The sequence below is a fragment of the Theropithecus gelada genome, chromosome 7b, assembly GCF_003255815.1.
Source record: "Theropithecus gelada isolate Dixy chromosome 7b, Tgel_1.0, whole genome shotgun sequence".
Lineage (NCBI taxonomy): Eukaryota > Metazoa > Chordata > Mammalia > Primates > Cercopithecidae > Theropithecus > Theropithecus gelada.
In genome coordinates this window covers 60,449,158-60,473,208 of record NC_037675.1, presented here as the reverse complement: position 1 = coordinate 60,473,208, position 24,051 = coordinate 60,449,158, and the positions used below count along the sequence as shown (strand labels likewise).

General features: G+C 41.2%; 1 pseudogene; it reads left to right on the top strand.

Annotated features, from left to right (window-relative positions):
• The first annotated feature begins 5,459 nt into the window (after nt 1–5,459).
• Nucleotides 5,460–6,382, top strand: LOC112629344 (annotated as a pseudogene).
• The last annotated feature ends 17,669 nt before the right edge of the window (nt 6,383–24,051 follow it).

Sequence of the window (24,051 nt, the reverse complement as noted above, 5' to 3'; positions counted from 1 at the left end):
TCCTTCCTTTTCTTTCTTTCTTTCTTTCTTTCTTTCTCTTTCTTTCTTTCTTTCTTTCTTTCTTTCTTTCTTTCTTTCTTTCTTTCTTTCTTTCTTTCTTTCTTTCTTTCTTTCTTTCTTTCTCTCTCTCTCTCTCTCTCTCTTTCTTTCTCTTTCTTTCTTCTCTCTCTCTCTCTCTCTTTCTTTCTCTTTCTTTCTTCTCTCTCTCTCTTTCTTTTCTTTCTCTCTCTCTCTCTCTTTCTCTTTCTTTCTTTTTGAGATGGAGCTCTGTCACCAGGCTGGAGTGCAGTGGTTCAATCTCGGCTTACCGCAAGCTCCACCTCCTGGGTTCAATTGACTCTCCTGCCTCAGTCTCCTGAGTAGCTGGGACTACAGGCATGTGCCACCACGCTCAGCTAATTTTTTGTATTTTTAGTAGGGATGGGGTTTCACCATGTTGGCCAGGATGGTCTCAATCTCTTGACCTCATGATCCACCTGCCTTGGCCTCCCAAAGTGCTGGGATTATGGGCATGAGCCACCGCACTCGGCCTACATTTCTTTTTCAGCAATAATTTCTATTCATGAATTATTATGAGGCATTCACTGTTTTGGTACAATCTTTTTTTTTTTTTTGAAACGGAGTCTAGCTGTATCGCCCAGTCTGGAGTGCAGTGGCGTGATCTTGGCTCACTGCAAACTCCGCCTCCCGGGTTCACACCATTCTCCTGCCTCAGCCTCCTGAGTAGCTGGGACTACAGGCGCCCGCCACTGCGCCTGGCTAATTTTTTTGTATTTTTAGTAGAGGCGGGGTTTCACCATGTTAGCCAGGATGGTCTCCATCTCCTGACCTCGTGCTCCACCTGCCTCGGCCTCCCAAAGTGCTGAGATTACAGGCGCGAGCCACCGCACCCGGACTGGCACAATCTTTTAATGAACTTAGAGTACAAAACAGATGAGCTAGAAGGGGTCTTACCAGACCCTCTGATCCAGTCCTCTGCCTTTTAGCAGTCGTCATAGCCTTTTCTCTTTGGGAAAATTGGATGATTTATTTGTTTCTGCCACACCTGATCAGCATACAATTTAGTGCAAAAAAGGTTCAAACTAGTTTAAGAAGAAGTGGGCTTTGGTCAGAGGAAAGGCCATATACTTTATGTCAAAGGAAATGGATGTTGGGAGTAGATGAGCATATATCACAGGTCTGAGCAACATGTTTCCCCAGGGTGGACTGGAATTCCAGTGGTTCATGATCCTGTCAAAATCAAGTGGTTGAGAGAAATGGGCTCCAGATTTCCTCTGTTACAACAGAAACTTGCAGATACTAGTCCATGTTAAAATGAGAAATAGTAGGACCTCGGTTTTCTCTTGAGTAAATTATTATTCAGGAAGGAAAATAAAGATTATTGATCATTGGGTTACAGCTTCAAAAGGAACAGGTGCTCTGTGGAGAAATCAGTTTGATTTTGTGTGGAAAAGCAGACCATCCCGGGAGCAATGGTGCTAATACCTGCTAAGCCACGTGGTAAAAGAAAGCAAAGTCGTTAGCCATATGGGATCAGTCAAGACAATCTGATTGTTTTATAAAGGTCTTGGTGTCAGTCCAGGACTATTTGATAGGGTCTCTAGTACCTGATGCTGAGGTCTTTTATGCATTTCTTGCACATTTACCATCTGCTTGAGCCTGTGTTTTTGGAGTTAATTTATTTCACATGGAAGAAACCTTAGAGCTCATCTGGCCTCTTGGTGGCCTATTAATGTACCTTTAAGGGCCAGAAACTGATGTAAATGTGTAACACTGCTGGGTATAGATGAGAGAAGGTGGGGGACTGGGCTGGGCTGGACTGGAGAGTGATACACACACACACACACACACACAATGCATGTCTGAGCTTATATGGGGCCAGATTTGAACCATAGGCCACAACTTAGCAATGATTAAGCCTCTAACCCCCTTATTCTATAGACAGAGAAACTGAGGTCACCTGTATAGTTGATGGCAAAGCTGGGAATAGAATCTGTGCTCTGTCTCCCAACCAGGAGGTTTAGGGGATTGTGTATAAGACATATGTACAAGACACAGTCATGAGAGCATGTTATCACCCAGAAATACTATCACTTGGTGTGGCTGGTGTGCAGGCTTCAAAGAGAGAGAGAGAAAAGTGATAGGAGAGGGGCTAGAGATGGAACCAGTGGCTGGACCCTGAAGAGTCTTCTCTGCCATTGAGTTTGGACCCAATCCTGGGAAAAAAAATCAAAACAAAACAAAACTCTGGAAGCCGCTAGATTTTAATATAGAAACTTGTCCCTGAGGGAATGCTACAAGGAGAGACTACTCCTTCACCATTGGCCAACCCCATAGAGTGTGACAGGCGAAGTCACCCTTAGGCCAGGCTAGGAGGCCAATTTTCAGAGGGTGTTCTCTTCTCTTCACAGACTCTGTTCAGCCCCTCAGGCCAGTGCACAGGCTCTGTCTCCACTATGCCAGTGGAGTTAGACACTGAACCCAATGCACAAGCAATCTTCCTTGTTGGTAGTTTTGGGCAGAAGGGCTGCTGGGGGATGAGAATATCATAGATCATAGCTAATATTCTTGAAATTAGAAGCAGACAACTTTAAAGATTCATTGGTCTTAAAAACATGATCTATCTAAACAATTTATTATCCCGAGGTGAAAATTCTTCGAATTTGTTTTCTAAGACTCTCATTATTCAAAGTCTTCTTATTGCCTCCATCCTAAAATAATGTTCTTTTATAGGGATAACTTTATTTACTATAAGGAGAATTATAAAAGTAAATGTACAGGAAAATGGCAAAGTATGAATTGTATAAGAATGTTACAACCTCTGTCTCCTATTTAGTGTTACTCTCTTGCAGTTTGGATGACAAAAAAACCATGGCTTATGGTAAAGTGATTAAAGCTTCCCCAGGAGCTCCAGCTGTCAGTGTAGTGATAGCCCTTCTCATCATGGATTTTCTCTTTCCATACTTAAAGTGTGTTCTTTTTGTTTTTTGTCCACTGTGGGCAGACATCTGTGAATAATGGAGCACATGCTAATAGCCGCTATGGGCAACATTCTATGACCTAATCAATCTGTGGAAATTTCAGTTTTTAATTAGTGTCAAAAAAATAACAAGCATTTCTGGGCCATCATTTACAAGAAAACACTGCTTTTTGTTTTGTTTTGTTTATTTTTTTCTTTTTTTTGAGACAGAATCTCGCTCTGTCACCCAGGCTGGAGTGCAGTGACACGATCTCAGCTCACTGCAAGCTCCGCCTCCCAGGTTCAAGCAATTCTCCTGCCTCAGCCTCCTGAGTAACTGGGACTACAGGCACATGCCACCATGCCTGGCTAATTTTTTTTTTTTTTTTTTTTTTTTTTTGAGATGGAGTCTTGCTCTGTCACCCAGGCTAGAGTACAGTGACATGATCTCGGCTCATTGCAAGCCCCACCTCCCGGGTTCACGCCATTCTCCTTCCTCAGCCTCCCCAGTAGCTGGGACTACAGGCTTCCGCCACCATGCTCGGGCTAATTTTTTTTGTATTTTTAGTAGAGACGGGGTTTCACCATGTTAGCCAGGATGGTCTCGATCTCCTGACCTCATGATCTGCCCACCTTGGCCTCCCAAAGTGCTGGGATTACAGATGTGAGCCACCGTGCCCAGCCCGAAAACACTGCTTTATGGGAGATTATAGGTTATTTTTTTCTTCTCCATAAAAAGTTATGATGAGAATAAAAATGTTCCCTAAATTTGCCCCCCCCCTTTTTTTTTTTTGAGGTGGAGTTTTGTTCTTGTCGCCCAGGCTGGAGTGCAGTGGCACAATTTCAGCTCATTGCAACCTTCGCCTCCCAGGTCCAAGGGATTCTCCTGCCTCAGCCTCCTGTGTAACTGGGATTACAGACACCTGCCACCATGCCAAGCTAATTTTTGTATTTTTAGTAGAGATGGGGTTTCAGCATGTTGACCAAGCTGGTCTCGAACTCCTGACCTCAGGTGATCCGCCCACCTCGGCCTCCCAAAGTGCAGGGATTACAGGCGTGAGCCACCGTGCCCAGCCTAAATTCACCCTTTCTAGGACTTGCTATAAGCACTTTTTCTATATAGGTCCTGCTGTTTGAGTTTATGGGATCTCCTACCTATTGATCTCTGTATTATCCCTACCTGTGAGACACTGTAGGGATTTCTCTTTCTCTTGAATTTGGCTTAGATTTTACTGCCCATTGTTCCAATATCACTCTTACTCACTCCCTTGTCAGTCTTCTTTAGTTGCACCCAAACTGACGAGTGGTTCATAACTGCTGTTGCACATCACTGGGAAACTTCCTCAGAACACAAATGTCCTGGCCAACCATCAGGTTTATGAAGCCTGGAATCTCAGACATAGTCCATGCATGTGTGTGAGTGTTCTCAAAAAAATTCCCAGTGTGATTCTGACACAAATCCCAGTTAAATAACCACTGATCCTAACCAAACCCTCTGTTGGCTAAACTAGCTATTTTGTCATCTCTGTGATTGTATCAGGCAGCTGAGAAGTGCTGGGGAGTTATCACGTATAGGCTGCCCATTGTCACTACAGGTTCATAGTCACCAGCCTCAACTGGGCACTCCATGCTGCCCGTGCATCCTACCAAATTGATTTAATTGACTGGCCCACCACTCTCTGTAATTGCCATTTCAAATCTTCCACACTCTCTGGCTTCTCTTCTCTTCTTCTCAATTTCTGCAGATGATTTTTTGCTTCCTAAGTGGGAAATTCACAACTTATTGCAATACGATTTATAAACCTACTTGTATTAGCACCTATTCTCTTCTCTCCTGTTCCAGTGGAGGAGGAATCTCTTTCATTTAAAGTGAATCCTTTCATGTGTTCTCTGGATCTCATTCCTCCCCACCTCCCCTAATAGACAAGAAGCAGAATTCAACTCATCTGCACATTTAGCTTATCACCTTGATTTCTTAGGGCATTTTACACAGTTTACTCTGTCCTTGAGCTCCTCTGTCCTTTTTCGTTAGTTGCTGTGATAATATACACTCTCTTGGTGTCTTTAGTACCTTTGCTGTCCCTCTTCCAAGTCTTTCTTTTTTTTTTTTTTTTTTTTTTGAGACGGAGTCTCACTCTGTCGTCCAGAGTGGAGTGCAGTGGTGCGATCTTGGCTCACTGCAAGCTCCACCTCCCGAATTCACGCCATTCTCCTGCCTCAGCCTCCTGAGTAGCTGGGACTACAGGTGCCCACCACCACGCCTGGCTAATTTTTTTGTGTTTTTAGTAGAGACAGGGTTTCACCATGTTAGCCAGGATGGTCTCGATCTCCTGACCTCGTGATCCACCCGCCTCGGCCTCCTAAAGTGCTGGAATTACTGGCGTGAGCCACGGCTCCCGGCTTCTTCCAAGTCTTTCTTTACTGGTATTTCCTACCTAACCTTTAAATATTGAAGTTTCTGTGCATGTTTCTGGGAAGTGGTCTGGGAAGCACTGCATCCATGGCCAGCCACCTCGTGCTCAACAATGGCACGAAGATGGCCATCCTGGGGCTGGGCACCTGAATGTCCTCTCCAGGCCAGGTGGCCAAGACTGTGAAAGTGGCGACTGATATCAGGTACTGCCACATCGACTGAGCCCAGGTACCAGAATGAGAATGAGATAGGGGTGGCCATTCAGGAGAAGTTCAGGGGACAGATGGTGAAGCATGAGGAGCTCTTCATCATCAGCAAACTCTGGTGCACGTACCATGGGAAGGGCCTGGTGAAAGGAGCCTGTCAGAAGATGCTCAGTGACCCTAAGCAGGGCTACCTGGACTACTACCTTGTTCTCTGGCCAGCCAGCTGTAAGCCTGGGAAGGAATCCTTCCCATTGGATGAGTCAGGCACGTGGTTCCCAGTGACACTGACATTGTGGACACATAGGTGGCCATAAAGAGCTGGTGGATGAAGGGCTGGTGAAAGCTACTGGCATCTCCACCTTCAACCATCTCCAGGTTGAGGGGATATTAAACAAACCTGGGTTAAACTATAAGCCAGCAGTTAACCAAACAGAGTGCCACCTGTGCCTCACTCAGGAGAAGTTAATCCAGTACTGCCACTCTAAAGGCATTGTGGTGACTGCCTGTAGTCCCCTTGGCTCTCCTGACAGCCCCTGGGCCAAGGCTGAGAACCCTTCCCTCCTGGAGGATCCCAAGATCAAGACGATCATAGCCAGGCAATACAGGTTGGGATCCGGTTCTCAGGTAGAGGAACTTGATGGTGATCCCCAGGTCTGTGATACCAGAATACATTGCTGAGTCACAGACTTTGAAACAAGCAGCCAGGATACTACCATCTTATTCAGCTACAACAAGAACTGTAGGGTCTGTGCCTTGGTAAGCTGTGCCTCTTATAAGGATTACCTCTTCCATGCAGAGTTTTGAAGGGGTCGATGCCTGCTCAACCCCAGTGACCTACACTTGTTTTTCCTGCTCATTTTTTTCTTGCAAATGTAGCATGGCCTGTGTCACTCAGTGGTGGTACAACAATCTCTAGACTGACCAGCCAGGGCTTGCTTGTCTAGCTTGATGTTGGGTCTGAGGAGCAGTGTCAGTGGAGTAGAAGTCTACTCCAGTTTCCTCTGCCCTTTTTTTTGTTTTTTCACCCAGCTGGGGAAAGTGCAGCTTGCATACCCTTTTGACCAAGGAGAAGCAAAAACTACAAGGTCAAAATAGTGCCACTAATAGTCACATTTTGACTGCTTGTAACTTTTCGGCAAGACTTCTTTTTGCCTAAAAAAAAAAGTGCTGTTGTGAGCTTAAAAATTTTTTGATATTTCTCAGGGCTGTCTACTACCATTTTAACTTCCACTCCCCCATGTTCTTCAAACCTCTATCTTTGTGTTATTGTGTGTGTGTGTGTGTGTTCGGTTACAGGAATTTGGGTGTGCAAAAGTGTAAATTTCCTTTTTAAACATTTCTCATGTTCTCATTTCTGCTGATAACTCAGTTACTTTGGCTCAGGGTTTCTCAACATCAATACTCTTCACATTTTGGACAGGATAATTCTTTGTTGTGAAGGTTGTCCTACATGTTTTGGGATGTTTAGTAGCATCCCTGGCCTCTACTCACAAGATACCAGGAGCCTCCTGCCCTTCCTAGTTGTGCCAACCACAAAATGTCTCCAGATCATATCAAATGTCCCTGGAGGAATAAAATTGTCCTTGGCTGAGAACCACTGCATTTAGCTTAAACTCAGTCTCTTTGGGGGTACCTAGTCATTTTGTTTCACCTCACCTTCCTTTTCCTTCCCGTCTCCCTGGGGGTGGTCAGAGGCTCTGGAAGACTTACACATAACCTTGACATTGGAAGAGAAACCTCTGATCTGCAATTACTTCTCCACTGGCATCCACTGTTGCTGTCACTCAAAGCCTCTTCTTGCAACAGGCTCACTGCAGGACAATTGCTCTGCTGGTTGGCATCTCTCCTGTTGCTTTCCCGTAGTTCCTGCCTCAACATTGGCCGGTGGCTCTCTAGCTTCTGAAACTCAGCAACGTTTTCCCATCTCATCTCTGACTGTGGCTGCCCATCCCACAGCCTCTACTGTGGGAATCTCTCTTCCTCTTCTGCAAGTTGATATTTTAGTTCCCTCTGTGCTCATTCAAGTCCCTGATCACTTGCAGGGGCTCCTTCAATGTGGCATCTGAGTATGAGGTGGGGTCTCATCTCCTTTCTCCTTGAACCTGCCTCATTCTTTCCATTTTACTGCAGCCACTCCATGTTGGCATGGGGTGCCCTGAAAGGCGGCTTCTTCCCAGCAGTTCAGACACAGAGTCTTCCTGCATCTTTCTGAAGGTTTCCATCATCCCTTCTTTCCCAGGGTTTTGGACCCAGAGGGAGCAGCATGTGGAACCCTCTTACAGAGACCACATCACTAACTCCCTTTAGCTGATTGACTCCCCATGTTCTCCCATGTTCTCTCCAGCTCCCTCCCTCAAGTCTTATCATCTCTCTATATTTTGGGACAAGTACTTTTGCAATTAGAGATTAGACTTTGTCATAAAACACTATGTTCTGAGAGCTTCATGTACTTTTCCTTCTGGAGCTTAAGAAACCTTCCCCCAATCTCCTTCAAATCTGTCTTTGCCATAGGTCTAAAACCTATTTTTGGAACTCAACATAGGCTTTCGAGCCCATTATTTGATTCTTTCATTCGTGCTGGGATTTTTAGTGTTCCTTCTTCACTGGGATAATAAGCCCTAGCATTAAGGTTCAGTAGAAATGATAGAAGTACTGGACAATAAAAAGAAATTACCAGGAAGAAAAAAGATATAAACTATTATTCCACTACGTATGTCTGATTGTTTAACTTTTGCACTTCCTTTTGCAAAAGCCCTATTCAGGGCTCACCAAATATTTCATTTCCATCAGAGCTTAATCTTTTCAGAGGAAGAAGCTAATACTACCTATTGCTGACTTTGAATGGGAGTTTGGGGATATGAGGGTCACAGAGAGATGATTACTGCCCCCTTCCTCCAAACTGTGGAGCTGACCATGCCATAAAACAGTTTCAGTCACCAAGAGTGAGCTTCGAGAGGAACCACTGGTGTAGAACTTTCAGTCTATGTGGACACAAGCAATAAAAAATGTGGAGGGGTGTAAAGTGTATGTATATGTGTTTAAAATGTTATTGGCAAAGCCTGGTGGTTTTACTGCCAGTAATGGTCATTCATTTTTTCCCCTGTAATTCTATTCAGCTTCATTCTGGACTGATTCAAATAGGAAGCCGACACGATGTCAACCAAAAATCATTTTAATCTCCAAGTCCCATAAAACAATATAAAATACTCATATAACTCACTTTCCTGGAATGAAGTTTATAGCAACTAAAGTGCTTCCAATTTTATTTTTAGAAACTGGTTCATGCATTTTACATTGAATTAAACCTAGTTCTTTTCTGTGACAGTTGGAGAGATATTTTAAATCTCAGCCAGTGGGCAAAGAATAATTTGTTTCTGATCTACAATTTTGCTTTGAAGAAACCATCGACTCTATTAATAAAACAAATGCTGTTTTCTTTTCCTTGAGAAGTCACAACGTGCACAGCCTCTGCTTGACAATCTGAGACAAAATAAATGTGATAAAATGGATTTTATATTAAAATGAGCCAACCTGACATGAAAGTCAAGGGACTGGTCCCAAAGAGTGACAATTACATTTACTACATTCCAGAATCAGCAATGCATTATGGTCCCTGCCTGCAAGTGCTTCTGAATGGAATTTCAAAGCCCTTGCAGATCCATATGTAGCCTTTCAAGATAAACTGTACATCAGCTGGTTCCTAAACCTCAAAACTACTGCCCATAGACAAAAGCATAATTTAGAAAAGAAACTCCCATAAAAATACACAGATGAAATATAGGTTGAAAATGGTGTGTAATTACTGGTACATTACTGGTCATTACTGGTGTGTTAAGAGTCTGCTCTGATTAAAGAGATAATAAATCTTCAAGGAATTAAATAATTCTTAAAAGGCAAAATGACACTTAATGATGGATTTCTATGACCCACTAGGAAAAACAGAAAACCACATTGTATGTGGGTAATTAAAAAAAAGTTTCTTGAAAGACAGGATAAACACTGACTATCATATTTGCTGCAAATGTGGAGATCAAATGACAAGTAAATCTTTGGTAAACCCCTCGCAGTCTGGAATCAGCTCAGAAAAAACAGAAAGGAGAATTCAGAAAAGCCACAAGGATGAGAACTGTGGGCTGATAGATGACAACCCCCAAAATACAACTGCTGAAGAGGTTTAGATGCAAACCTCAAACCACTTGTATTAACTAATTGACCCTCAGCATGTGGCACTGATCAATCATTTACATCCTGACTGGTGAGTTCTTTTAAAATGATTGTTTTTATGGTTGTATTTATTGTCCTCAACTTTTTATTTTGGAAACTTGCAAACCTCCAGAAATGTTGAAAGAATAGGAGGATAAAAACCCTTATATCCTTTATCTACATTTACTGATTGTTAATATTTTATCACATTTGTGATACATTTGTGCACTCTTTGTACATATTCCCCCAATCATTTGTAAGTAAGTTACAAATATTAGACTCTTCCTGTTCTACATACTTGAGTATATATCTCTTTAGAGCAAGGACATCCTCTCACATAGCCACAATACTGTTACCACACCAGGACATTTAACATTGTTATAAATTTACTGTCTTTTATACAAAACGTATTTGCATTTCCCAAATTGTTTCCAAAATGTTCCTTATAGGATTTTTTTTTTTTTCTGATCTAGAACCATCAAGAATCATGCACTGTATTTCGTTGTCCTGTATCTTTTGCCCTTTAATTTAGAACAAGAGTGAGCAAATATTTTCTGTAAAGTGAAAGATATGAATACAAATATTTCTATATATTATAAATAGCATATAATATAAATATTTTAAGTTTTGCAGCCCATACTGTTTCTGTTGCAACTGCTTAACTATGGTGTTGTAGCACAAAAGCAGTCATAGACAATATGTAAAGGAATGAATGTAATTGTGTTTCAATAAATTCATATAATTTTCAAGTGCCATGAAACATTTTTCTAATTTTTTCCAGCCATTAAAAAATATACAAACCATTTGTAGATCACAGGTCATCAAAAGCAGTAGGTGGCAGGATTTGCCCTACAGATCAGAATTTGATGATACCATATCTAAAACAATCCTCTGCCTTTTTGGTAAAGGAAACATTTTACTGACGTATATGGAAATGCACACACTTTTAAGTGGAGAGCTTGGCGACTTTTCCACAAGGTGAACAGGGTCATGGAACACAACTCAGAATAAGAAATAACTGCGACCTTATTTCATTTTTTAAAAACTCCACTTATTTATGTTATGTATGTGGATTCAAAGGTGGTTAGCACCAGGTCTAAGGGTGCTGTTATAGAACCCTTCCAGAAATGGTTTTAACTGTTATTATTAGAGTCCTCATCCTCTGCAGTAAACTGAATATCTCAGTCTTGATAACGATCCTGCCCTTTGGGCCAGGCCAGCTAATATGTGTGACAAAGTCATGCATGGAACCATTTCAGACAATATGCCAATTCCTGTAGATTCCATGAATGATTTCACCCCTTTTTGTAGAATTCTCTTCCGGCTGTCTGCATTACCTGAGAGGGCGCCCAAGCCTGATAGGCAGGAAGATGCTGCTTAAAGAATGGACTTAAGAAAAGGTAGACATCAGCAGGCCCCGGGATCTGGGAGGTCTGGCTTTGTTCACAGGCTGGAGGGTAGCCAGGAGCTGTCATCCCTGGTGGGTAACTGGTTGATGAGACTACCTAAGACAGTTATTTTTTACCTTGTTTGCTGCATTTTATTTACCATGGGGGGCAAAATTTCTCGGCTTTGTAAAAGCAAAACTTGGAAAGTTTCCTTTAGACGTGTGAATGGTCATGAGTGACTCGTGGGATCTCCTCCTGGTACGGAAATAAGCTGCCTCACAAGTTCCTAGCTTTTCTGTTTACTCCAGGCATCTTCAATATGTTTATAATATTTCTAGAGCTTATCCCTAGTGTGAAGTGGGGATTAATCCATTTTTTTTCAGGACACAGAGCCAAACATCAATTAGCTTTTCTGAAAATGGCAGAATTTCTTGGATGATATGTGTCCTAGGCATATTGATATCAATATGTGTCCTAAGCAATCATCCAAGGATACATAATTTTTTTTTTCTTTGAGATGGAATCTCACTGTGTCACCCAGGCTGGAGTGCAGTGGCACGATCTCGGCTCACTGCAAACTCTGCCTCCCAGGTTCATGCCATTCTCCTGCTTCAGCTTCCCGAGTAGCTGGGACTACAGGCGCCCGCCACCATGCCCGGCTAATTTCTTGTATTTTTAGTAGAAACAGGGTTTCACCATGTTAGCCAGGATGGTCTTGATCTCCTGACCTCATGATCTGCCTGCCTCGGCCTCCCAAAGTGCTGGGACTACAGGCGTGAGCCACCGCGTCTGGCCGGACACGTAATTTGAGAGAGGTACAATCAAATAAATAGTGTTCTTGCTTTGAGGCTTAGCATGTGGGTTCAGTGGCTTTCACATTGGTGAATGTGTTTGAAGAAGCTTAATCCCAGGACAATGTCCACTGCAGATTTATAATATTCTCCTAGAATCTCACACTCACGTTTCAGAATAAAGACCCCTCTGGAGGTCTAACTTTGAGAGACCTGAATCAACACTGAAGAACTGAACAGACTCAGTGTCAGCTTCACTCCTGGGGTTCTCAGGCCCTTTCTTCTTTTCTACTCACAGACCTAAGTTTATGTTAATATCCATCACCGCCCTCTCCCTTAAACTATTTCTACTTGGCTGAAGGCATTTGACTATTAATTCTTCGATTTTATTGAAAATTTTTTCTATGTTCACATTCCAAATATTAAAATGGCACAATTAAGCTAACCAACATGGCAAAGGACCTATCCCTACTAGAGAACAGAAACCAGTCAGACAGTGCATACTGGGGAATTCTAGGTTGGGAAGGAAAAAAGATGCCATGAATCCTGATAGCTTCTTCTTTTTAAGTTTGTTTATGATGATGCAGCTCGAAAGATGATTGGCTTTCTTCTTGTAATTTATAACAGGACAAGGTTATCTGTTGTTAAGTAAATCCCTTTCTCTGGCTTTCTCATTTAGCTTGTGTTTCCAAGATCAAAGCATCATAAATAACCAATGAAGAAAAACACCACCTAAACATTAAGAGACAATTTCCATAAACGTTCACATTAAAAATGCATGATTGGTATGAAGATTTAATTGTAGCCACAGTGTAGTTTCTGTCTTTTGCTGCAGTCGTATTTTCCTGTGTGTTGTCTGTCCTATTTAACTTTGAAGCCCACTAAAGATGAAAAATGGGCATTCGTGGAGCAGGCGCACATGGCTTTAGCTGTTTGGTGGTGGATCTGGTGTTTCCCCCTCTGTAGCATCAGCCTTTGTGTTCTCAGCAATGAACTTTAATAAAACAACCTCAAATCTGAGAGATGGTGGAGAGAAGAGAGAGCAGTAGATGTTAGCTGACTTTAGTATTTGTTTTGTCTTAAGCGTGGTAAAATAGACTAATGCACAACTAACCACTCCTTCTATCCCCACTATGTCATTTCCAGAGTTATGTAAAATTATGTCAGATATACTCAATTAATGAGCTTTCTGAGCCATGGTAGTAATATAGATGTGGTGTTCATATGGTGACTTTCATTTAATCACAACCAAACAAGAACTCTTGCATGATAGAGAAAATGACCCTACAATAGACTACTGATGACTGTTATTATTGTTGTTGTTGTTGTTGTTGAGGCAAGCTGAGGAGAATGTAAAGAATACTAACTATTCTTTTTTATAACATATTAGTAAACATACTAACATGTAGTTGTGAAACGGTTAAAGTTGTGGGGAATATAAGCAATATAAGCCTTTTTATTTTTTATTGTTGGCTACTAAATTTTGTTCCATGTACATAGGCTAATGGGGTTTCTGTGGGAAATGTCACACTGGCTAGTAAGCCTTGGGAAAATTGCAAGGCTCAAGTCAGGCATCCTCCCAAGATCTCAGAGTTCAGAACTATTTGGCTGTCAGGGAAGAAGGGTTGAGAAATGTCCCCTTGATTTCCACTGGAAAGGGCTGCCTCGAGACTTGTTTTCTTTGCCTTCCAGCACCAGAAATGTAAAGTGCTGAGATACTTCAAGTCAAAGAAGTGAAAGGGTTAAATAAAGCATGGCTGTGATAGGCTAAGGATGAAGAGAGACCCAAGAGTTAGATGAGAATTGACTAGTTTAGTGTCTAAGAGGAGGAAAGATCTAGAAGCATCTAATTAGATTGGGGCCAGGAATTATAAATAAGAGACATTGTAATGATTTTATGAATATAGTTTTTCTTCCCAGGTATATCCCAAATTCCATAAAGGAATTTAAAGAACCTTATAAAGATCCTTTATTTCCGTTTGTCTTCCACACAGAACTTCAGCAGGAAGACTTGCACAAAGTGATGGATCAATACATTTCTGTCAACTCATATTATACTTTAAAAGAAAAATATTTTGATGATGTTTTGCCTCTGTATATATTTTGGGAATTATTTGATATGAATCTTGCAGTAGATTGAGACCATATTGTTTATTGTATATGGCATGTGAGAATTAACTGTAGAATGGGTCAAGAAATAACCTCATCTAGTTTTTAATCCTGACATTCTAGGGCCTAGCTGCCCTGTGAGATGTTTGGAGAAACAACACTGCCACCTTCTGGTAGATACATGTCATCTTTCTCTCTGCCCACCAATGGCACCCTGGCTCACCCATGTTTACATCAATACAGACCTAATTTGATTTGAAATTTTGCAAACTTTAAATCAAGTGTAAATAAAATCTTAGATAATAAGGCCGAAGATCAAAGGCACGGAAAGAAGGCCTCCAGCTTGTACATGTTTTTGGAAAGGGTTATGATTTTGCTATCAAAGAAAATCTTATCCCAGTTCTACTGTGATGTGATATTGTCTTTAAGACTTACTACTTTACCGGGGTGTTCTAATAGACCTTCAAATGAGCAAGAATGCTCCAGCCTTAGAGCTGGGGATGATGGGAGTAGGCGGAGCAAGAGTATGGGGAAAAATTCACAGACAAGTTGTATCAGCCATGAAAAAACAAATGGGTGAGTAAACTGCCTAAGTGATGAACAGGTGAACAGAATTTTCTACACTGTATTTTTGGATTGGTAGTTTATCTTGTTTGGTGTTAAATGTGTGTAGTCATGGTTACTTGACTAGTTCACTGGAAACCCATGTAGACCCATAGTCTTCTAGAGTGGGGCATATAGTAGGTGTCAATAAGAACTAGTTACATTAATTAATAAATGAGAACATATCTTTGCTTTTTAAATTTTTTTTATTTTTATTTTTTGAGATGTAGTCTCCCTGTGTCACCCAGGCTGGAGTGCAGTGGCACGATCTCGGCTCACTGTAACCTCCACCTCGTGGGATCAAGCGATTCTCCTGCCTCAGCCTCCAGAGTTGCTGGGATTACAGGTGCATGCCACTACACCTGGCTATATTTTTTGTATTTTTAGTAGAGACAGGGTTTCACCATGTTGGCCAGGCTGGTCAACTCCTGACCTCAGGTGATCTGCCCACCTCGGCCTCCCAAAGTGCTGGGATTAGAGATCTTTGCTTTTATATTTCATCTCTGAAATACTGTGGTGAGAATGAGGCTGGAGAAGGTAAATTTTTATTTTCCTAATCTTTCTTACTCATTCCCCAATCCAAACCCTATGGCAACTGCTCATAAAGGTAGGCCAGTGCTAACGAATCAGTTCTATTAATTTTTTCACCACTTGATCCATGTTAGGAAACAAAATTAGCTGGGTGTAGTGGCACACACTTGTAATCCCAGCTACTCGGAGGCTGAGACAGGAGAATCATTTAGAACTCGGGAGACAGAGGTTGCAGTGAGCTGAGATCTTGCCACTGCATGAACAATTGCTTGGGCGACAGAGGGAGACTCAGTCTCCAAAAAAAAAAAAAAAAAAAAGACATTGGAATACACGAACAAACAAAATTAATCAGGATTAATGTCTTTTCAAGGTAATGTTAAAGGTAATGCTAGAACCACTGCTGGGGATTATGTTCCTATCAGAATATGCACCTTTGTCTTTGACTAGGCTATTTTACAATTTTTTAGAGATCAAAGTTAACTTGTACAAAACTGATAGCAATGCAAATATGTCCATAGACATATAAATAAATCCTGTCCAGTGGAAAGTTAATTGACTTCTCCCCCTGTCCACACACAAAAAAGCACCAATTTTGTTTCCATTTGCAAATCCATTTCACTCTTCCTGATCTATAAATGTCTCTGCTTTTTGACTTCCTCTGAACCTGTTGTTAATGAAGCCTTGTTCTCTCAATCACCAAGCAATTGAGCTATGGGATTTCATGTTGAGTTACTAGCTTCTACTAGTATTTTATCTCTACCTCATTTAATTAATGAGTTAAATGAAAGTTTGACATAAGCATGTTTTATATTTGCACGAGAATCACGATTGTTCCTCCTCTCATCCCCAAAGATCCTTCAGCGCCCAATATTAAATAACAGGCTGAAGGAGGAGTCTGTGGGGCTTTTCTTATTTGGTTTTTATGGGAGTTGCACCATTGGTAATCCGAAGTTTTGTTCCCTTCCCCTCCCTGAAGTAGAGGGTGCAACTGAGAGTGACTGAGACTACCCACCTTCCCACGTGGTCTTCCCATGTGATCACTTGGTGATCCTGTGTTTGTGCAAACCATTTCTGAAACTCCTCTGCTGGAAGTACCTTCAAAATCTGCTGCAGAGTCTTCAGATTTGCAGCATTGTGTGAAATTCACTAGACATTGGGCTTTGGTATTGGTCAGACCTGCTTCAAATTCTAGCTCTCCATGCACTAGGTAGAAGTTATCAGATGTGGCGGGGCGCGGTGGCTCAAGCCTGTAATCCCAGCACTTTGGGAGGCCGAGACGGGCGGATCACGAGGTCAGGAGATCGAGACCATCCTGGTTAATATGGTGAAACCCCGTCTCTACTAAAAAGTACAAAAAAACTAGCCGGGCAAGGTGGCGGGCGCCTGTAGTCCCAGCTACTTGGGAGGCTGAGGCAGGAGAATGGCGTGAACCTGGGAGGCGGAGCTTGTAGTGAGCTGAGATCTGGCCACTGCACTCCAGCCTGGGCGACAGAGCGAAACTCCGTCTCAAAAAAAAAAAAAAAAAAAAAAAAAAAAGAAGTTATCAGATGTTTCTGTTTACTCATCTGTAAAACAGAGCTGTTACAGAGTGATGAAACAATGTATATTGTACCTGGCATGTAATATGTTCTCCATAAATCTTACCTATTATTGCTACATAGAGAGAAAAACATAGGACCTCCTTTCTTCCTTGGTCGTGCTGACGTGTAGCTCTGTGGTAACACCTCTGGTGCTAATGTTTAAGGCCCGGTTGACATAGACAGGACTATACCCATTTAGGCCTGTGTAGGGCCTGAAGGATGTAGGGGTCTGGGTGGATCGGATCTGGAAATTTCCTGGAGTGAGGAGACCCGGATTTGACCTTTCAATTTCTTGATTATGAGAAAGCCAAGGTGTGGCGAGTGACAGATGGTAGCTAAGGGCAGTGGCCATGTAACAACTGCTATAGAAATTTTACAAATTTAATAATTGGTATGGCACTGCTGAGTAAAACAAAGCCCTGGGAGAGGGTAGGTGAGCTGAATTGGGGGCAAGGGGACATCTTTCCAGACACCCTTAAAGTGGATGCCAAGATGGTCACAGCCAGCCAAGTCACCAAGCAAAGAATTTCTTTGCCTTCCTTCTGATGGGTTTTGTCTGATGGGAACAGCTAATATGGAGAATTTTTTCAGTTGTGGGCTCTACCATCCCACCCTCCTAATATAGATTTCAACTGCTAGTAGATTTTACTATTGAACCAGGACAGAAACAAAAAGGAAGCTTAAGCATCACAGCAGCCAGTGACACCGCTGTTCCTTTGAGACACCTCAAAGGTGACAGTTATACAAACTACATTTATTCACTCCTTTTCCCTCAACAAATAATTTCCATATAGTATGAAGAAGTGACTCTGAAATTTGCATTTTTAGGCAGAAAAAGGAATTCTGATATCAGCGAACCAATGTATCTGAATTTTTATTTAAAGAGGCTGTAAAAGAACATTCTGGATATTATGTGTATCATTATTTTGGTTACTTTGCAGTGTTATTGACGTTTAACTTCAAATATCCAGTAGAGGGCATGAAAGGAATTGGTTTTGTTTGGGCTCACTATGTTGAAGATAGAATTTGAATAGAGGAAATGAAAAAGCGAATGGATTATACATTGCAGCTTTCAGACACGGAATGACAAATAATCTTTAGATATCAACCCAATATATATTGCAACCTTTCTTTTTTCTTATATCATATCTTATATCCTTCATTTAAAATTAGTTAATCCTTGAGAAATAGATTTCCTAAGCTATTGAACAAAATACATATGAAATCATTAAATATCACTGATTTGTATTCACATCTATTAGAGACAAACCTGAAGAATACACCGAACTTTAGTACATAATGACATAGTGTCCACGAAAAGCAAAGTTCTACCTTCTGGCAGAAACCCTTCATCTTTAGAATGCAAGACTGCTCTCAGCATCCCCTTCCTGCTTCAGATCTCAAGTCAGGTGCTGGAAGCAGGACAAGAACCTTTCACAATCAGCCTTGGTGCCAAGCTTGACTCAGGAGTGACTTACCAGTTGTTGCTTTCTCACTCATTTGTGACTTTGGTGGAAAAACAAAAGAAAAGCACATACCTGCACTACATTTAATGAGTGCCTGCAGTGTGCTAGATACTATATTAGATACTTGAAAAATGATTTTAATCTTTATAAGAACCCTACAAAGCCAACTTTATTATCCCCATTTTTCTGAGGCTCACAGAGGTTGCAAATTTCACGGCATTTCCCTGCATGCTGGTCTGCTCTATTTCTCATAAAATCTTCAGGAAGTAAGAAATAAATCTTTGTGAAAAGATTGGTATCTGGAATTCTTAATTTAAGTAATAAAATAACAAACCAGGTCACTTCTATATCTATATATTTTGGATATTATCTTCCCCTGTATTTTTCATAATCCAGTCCCACATTTGGTTGATAATAATGTGTGCTTCTATTTTTGTCGTTGTTTAAATTTCTCTTTCTGATTAGCTTCTATAGTAGCTCTTCAAATTAACTGGCACCCCTACATTTTGTAAAACTGTAAGTCTGCTATAGAGTGGCCACCTTGTCACTGCTCTTATGTCATTCTTTTTATAGCTTTTATTCTTTCCTAGTGTTCCTCAGATGAGTTTTAAGGACCACCAGCATTTAAAATATTTTCAAGAGTTTATTTAAAATAGAAATTATTGGGCCTCAACAAAGATCATTTGAACTAGAATCTTCTGGGCTGAAGCTTAAGAATCCACATCTGCCGGGCGCGGTGGCTCAAGCCTGTAATCCCAGCACTTTGGGAGGCCGAGACGGGCGGATCACGAGGTCAGGAGATCGAGACTATCCCGGCTGACACGGTGAAACCCCGTCTCTACTAAAAAATACAAAAAACTAGCCGGGCGAGGTGGCGGGCGCCTGTAGTCCCAGCTACTCGGGAGGCTGAGGCAGGAGAATGGCGGGAACCCGGGAGGCGGAGCTTGCAGTGAGCTGAGATCCGGCCACTGCACTCCAGCCTGAGCGGCAGAGCGAGACTCCGTCTCAAAAAAAAAAAAAAAAAAAAAGAATCCACATCTTCACATACTCCTCAGGTATCTCTCATACACATGAGATTGATGCACTGGCTTAAAAATGAGAATGACTGAGTTCAGGCAGCACTCAGTAAACCTTAGTTGTCAATGACTACGCCTTAGGTTTCAGGCCACTTCACTTTCCATGTGTTATTTGTTGGCTACCATGCCAACCACACAGGTTAGTAGAAAAAGCATGTCTTTAAGAAGCAAATGTACCTAGATGTTGATCATCTATTTAGCTTCAGTTTCCAACACTGTAAAATAATGTCTAATTTACAGTAAATGTTGAAGATAAAATGTAATAATATAGGTTTACCACAAAACTAGCACAGTATCTGGTCCATATTGGAGTCTCAAATAATGATAGGTTCTAATAAGCATGATATCCCATTAAATAGATACAATACTGTTGCTTGGCGTTTGAGAGAATAAAGCTCCATTTATAAAGTGAGATGTTTATTGGGAAAGCATGTTATCATTTGCATTAAATTTGAATTCTAAAGAAAGACCATAATTAAGTATATCTTCTGGAAACAGTTTTCCCAGTAAAGTGATATATAAGTATAATTTGCTTCTTTTATATATATACAGGTTGCCAAATGTTGGGAGATAATACTTCAAGGATCTCTCACATTGCAGCATGTTTTGTGAGTAAGGTATTGGTTGCCATTTGTTCTGAACTGTCTCTTCAAGGATGTTTGTATAGCAAACAGCCTTGGCACATAGAGTGCCTTCCCCTAGAGCAGGCATGCTTATTGCCCATTATAAAAGATTCAGGTTCCCCAAACTCAAGAATTCCTATTCTGAAATGCAACCGTGTTCAGGCTTCCTTCTGGGTGCAAGTGTGTCACTCCCGTACAGCACAGGAGCAAGAGGTGCTGATTCAAATATGCCAACTCTCATGCTGCTTGCTCTGCTTGCCTCTGACCCAGGAATCTTGTTTTTGTCAGCATCCATGACATTGTGGCTGACCAGCTTGTTAGATTTCAAGTTGGGTAAAATCTCAGACCCATTCATAGTCCTTGACACTGTGTAAAAGTACCTTTAGCACAGGTTTGATACTTTTTTTTTTTTTTTCTCCTAGCCTAAGTACTTGTCTGGTGAAATCCACAATGACAACTGAAGAAGGAGGTGACTTGACTCAGATTACAGAGCAAGTTCTAAGCTGAGTCTAACCCCTGGACTCATGCTTTTAGCTTTCTGCTCTTTTCTTCAGGCATTGACACTTGGCTAAACATCCAAGGCAAAGAACATGCAGAGAGAATATGAGTTTATCAGGATAGGTAGACATTCTATTATGGAAAAAGAATGTTTTCTATTGAGCTATTGGGACTCGGACAAAGCCATCCTTGGCTAATTCTTTTGCTCGCTTTTCCATGAAACAACTGATGGACTGTGCTTCTTCGGTGGTGTTTTCATAGAAAATTCAGGTTCATGAATTGCCCAATGATATACAGCACCAAAGTCATATGATGAAAAGCAGAGTTACCAACATTGCCAACAAGCCTTGGGATAAATGGATGTGCTAAGCTAGTACATAAGAAAGGAATTCTGGGTTCCATTGGAATCAGTGGTGATGGAATTCACAGGTACTTAGTGGATGGACGGTGGGAGAGAGGAGAGGTTATGTTTGGGGTGGATGGTGCTTAGGGCCACTTAAAATTAGGAGGTAAGTATAAGAAATAATTTCACTCAAAATACCATTTCCTTATAAGCTGTTCAGTGCATTTTGGTCCACAAAAGAAAAAGTTAAAATCTTGAAAGTGAAAACAGCTGGAGATCATTAAGCACTCACCAACAGTTTGCAGACCATGGCAGCAAGAGGTTGGGATAGAGTTTTGAAAACAGAGAATGCTTGATTTAAAGACCTGTCAGGGAACTTGGCTGTGTTTTGGACATTGCCTCTACGTAGGTCTTAGAGTTCCAGTCAATAAAATAAATGCATATTCTTTACTTAAGCTGAGATATTCCTGTGCCAGTAGCATTCTCTGAAGGACAAGGAGAGTCCTTCTTTAGTTTAGTATAATTAGTTCATCAGGCATCCAGAGGCTCCAGACTGAACAGACTTGGAGAGTACAAATGGTGCAAAGTGTCTCTGTCCTTCAATAGCTTACAGATCAGTAAAGGGAACAGATATATAAGTACATAATCACAGTAGAGTGAGATATGTGCAATAATAAAAGTAGATCATAAGGAGCATTAATTCTATCTTGTAGTAAAGAGTAAAGAAAAGCTTCACAAAACAGGGGACATCTTATGTTGATTTTCTTGTTTTCCCTATTTAATATGAGCCACTAGTAGATCCTTTGTTTCCTTATTTTAATACGATCTAAAATGAAGGTCCTTCCTATTAACAGGGGAGACCTAGTGTTCCCTGTTAATAGCATAACCCTCTTAAAAAAGTGGATGGTCTCTTTCTTCATTTCACTTCATGGAGGAAATAATTTAAAGTATGTAGTAAGTTTTTTGCCTATTTGAAATGTTTTTCAACTGTACAGATTTAATAAATCAATACCTTATGCATATGATTACACAATTTCTGAATGATTGTACAATATGAGTTATTTATCAAGGCAATTCACTTCTTTGGCATAACTATGCTGAAGACCAGTTTATTTACTGAGCACGGGTTCGAATTGAGCTTAACAGGTAAGCCACTGAAACTTGGGGACTGTGAAGATCCTACAATATCTTTTGGAACTAAAGTCTCACACCACAGTTACCTCTAATCTTGATGATGAATGTTCATTTGGGTTCCACAGAAACATAAAAGTTGCTAGCTTTTTTTTTTTTTTTCCATTTTAGTCAGTGTAATCTCATGTACACTCTCCACTTCTAACCACAGAGGGTTGGATTGGAAGTGGATTCCATTCTGTTAACAGAAAAGCAATTACTTAACGTATAAATTTATAAAGGAGACTTTATTTCTTATAAAGGGTTACAGCCTGCAAGGTGGCCATTCTGAAAGGCTGGGAAGCATAGCCTCTGGCCAAAGCCCAGACACAGGCACTTCAAGGGAGAGAAAGAGGAGACAGGAATTTATGCTGATTTCTATTCTTTGTGATAGTGCTGAGTATTTTCGTAGATAATCTTCCCCTTTGCTTTTGGGAGCGTCCTCTGGGTAAAATGCCCAGGCACTTGGAATTCACTTCCTCAAAATTCTTTTATTTTTCCTAGGGACTTTAAAAGCATAGCAAGAACCTTATTTATTTGTTATTTCTCTTCAAATTCCTTCATCAATTTTTCCCACAGTTTGTCCATGTAAGTGTTTGAAGATTGACTTGTTCTCCTGGGAGTTTAGATTAAGGGGAGATGGGTGGGAAAGGCATTCCAAGTAGAAGAAACAGGATGCACATACACAAGGAATTTTTTAAAAAGCAAGGCATTCAGTAATATCGGGGAACAGTACACAAGGGGTTGAGCAAAAGGGAGGAAATAGGGCCAGAAAGGTAGGCAGGGACCAGTTATGAAAAACCTTGTAAACTATTTCGACCATGACATCAACATAGGTTTCTAAGATGAGGATTGTTAGGATCAGATTTGTGTTTTTAAAAGATTGCTGTGATGGCAATGTTGTGACTAAGATTAGGCACAAAGAGGGAATCGTCTGGGCAATAGCAGGGAGAGAATTCCAGTCCTTTAGTTGAGAGACAGTGAAGCCTTAACTAAGGCAATGGAAATGAGATCAGGGAGGGAAGGACAGGTTTGAAAGCTACTTCAGGAGGGCAAATAAGAAGATTTTTATAAGATAATTGGTTTAAGTGGTGAGTGAGGGTCAGGTGGGGAAGATCATTGGGTTTCTGATTTTGGTGAGTGGCCAAATGGGGAAAGCATAAAAAGGAAGAAATATGGAAAGAGGTACAGGCTTGAGGGAAAAATAGGCCTGACATCACCATGGAGTGTCTAGTTGAAGATCAGAGGAAGTTGGAAATGCAGGTCTGAAATTGAGACTAGAACTTCGGTTGACAATATATAGGTGTGGAAAACATTAGCAGTGGAAAACATAGGAGGACATCTGCTCAGCCAATGAGCTAGGCATCAGGAATTGTGTCTTCCTAACCACAGCCTTTGCTGTAGAGGTGAGCCTTAGACAACTTTGTTCATTATTTCACTTTGTTATGAACATTGTTCATAATGAAACCATTATTTCAACATTCACTTGACAAATGCTTTTTGAGTCCCTATTGTGCCACGCATGACTGATTGTGTGGTGACGGAGACAGACAAGGTCCCTGCTTCCTGGAGTTCACATTCTAGTTCATGATACAGGTGGCAGGAACAACATATGCAGTGGGCCTTAAGCAGAAAGAACCTGACATGGTCTAGGAACTTCATCATGAAATGAAGCTTGAGAGGTGGGCCAAGGCCAGATCATTTGGGGCCTTGTAGGCCATGCTAATGAGAACAGAGTTCTTTCTAAGTCTCTGAAGATTTGCAAAAAGGACAGTGTTGAAATGGGCTTTATCACATGTTCATCTCCGCTTCTAACTACAGAGAGTTGGATTGGAAGTGGATTCCATTCTGTTAACAGAAAAGCAACTACTCAATTTATAAATTTAGAAAGCAGACTTCATTTCTTATAAAGGGTTACAGCCTGCAAGGTGGCCATTCTGAAAGACTGGGAAGCATAGCCTCTGGCCAAAGCCCAGAAACAAGCACCTCAAGGGAAAGATGAGACAGGAATTTATACTGAACAGGTTGGTCAAGTATACATATTCAATGGGTTACAGAGGAGCTATGAATATTCATGATGAGGGTCATCATG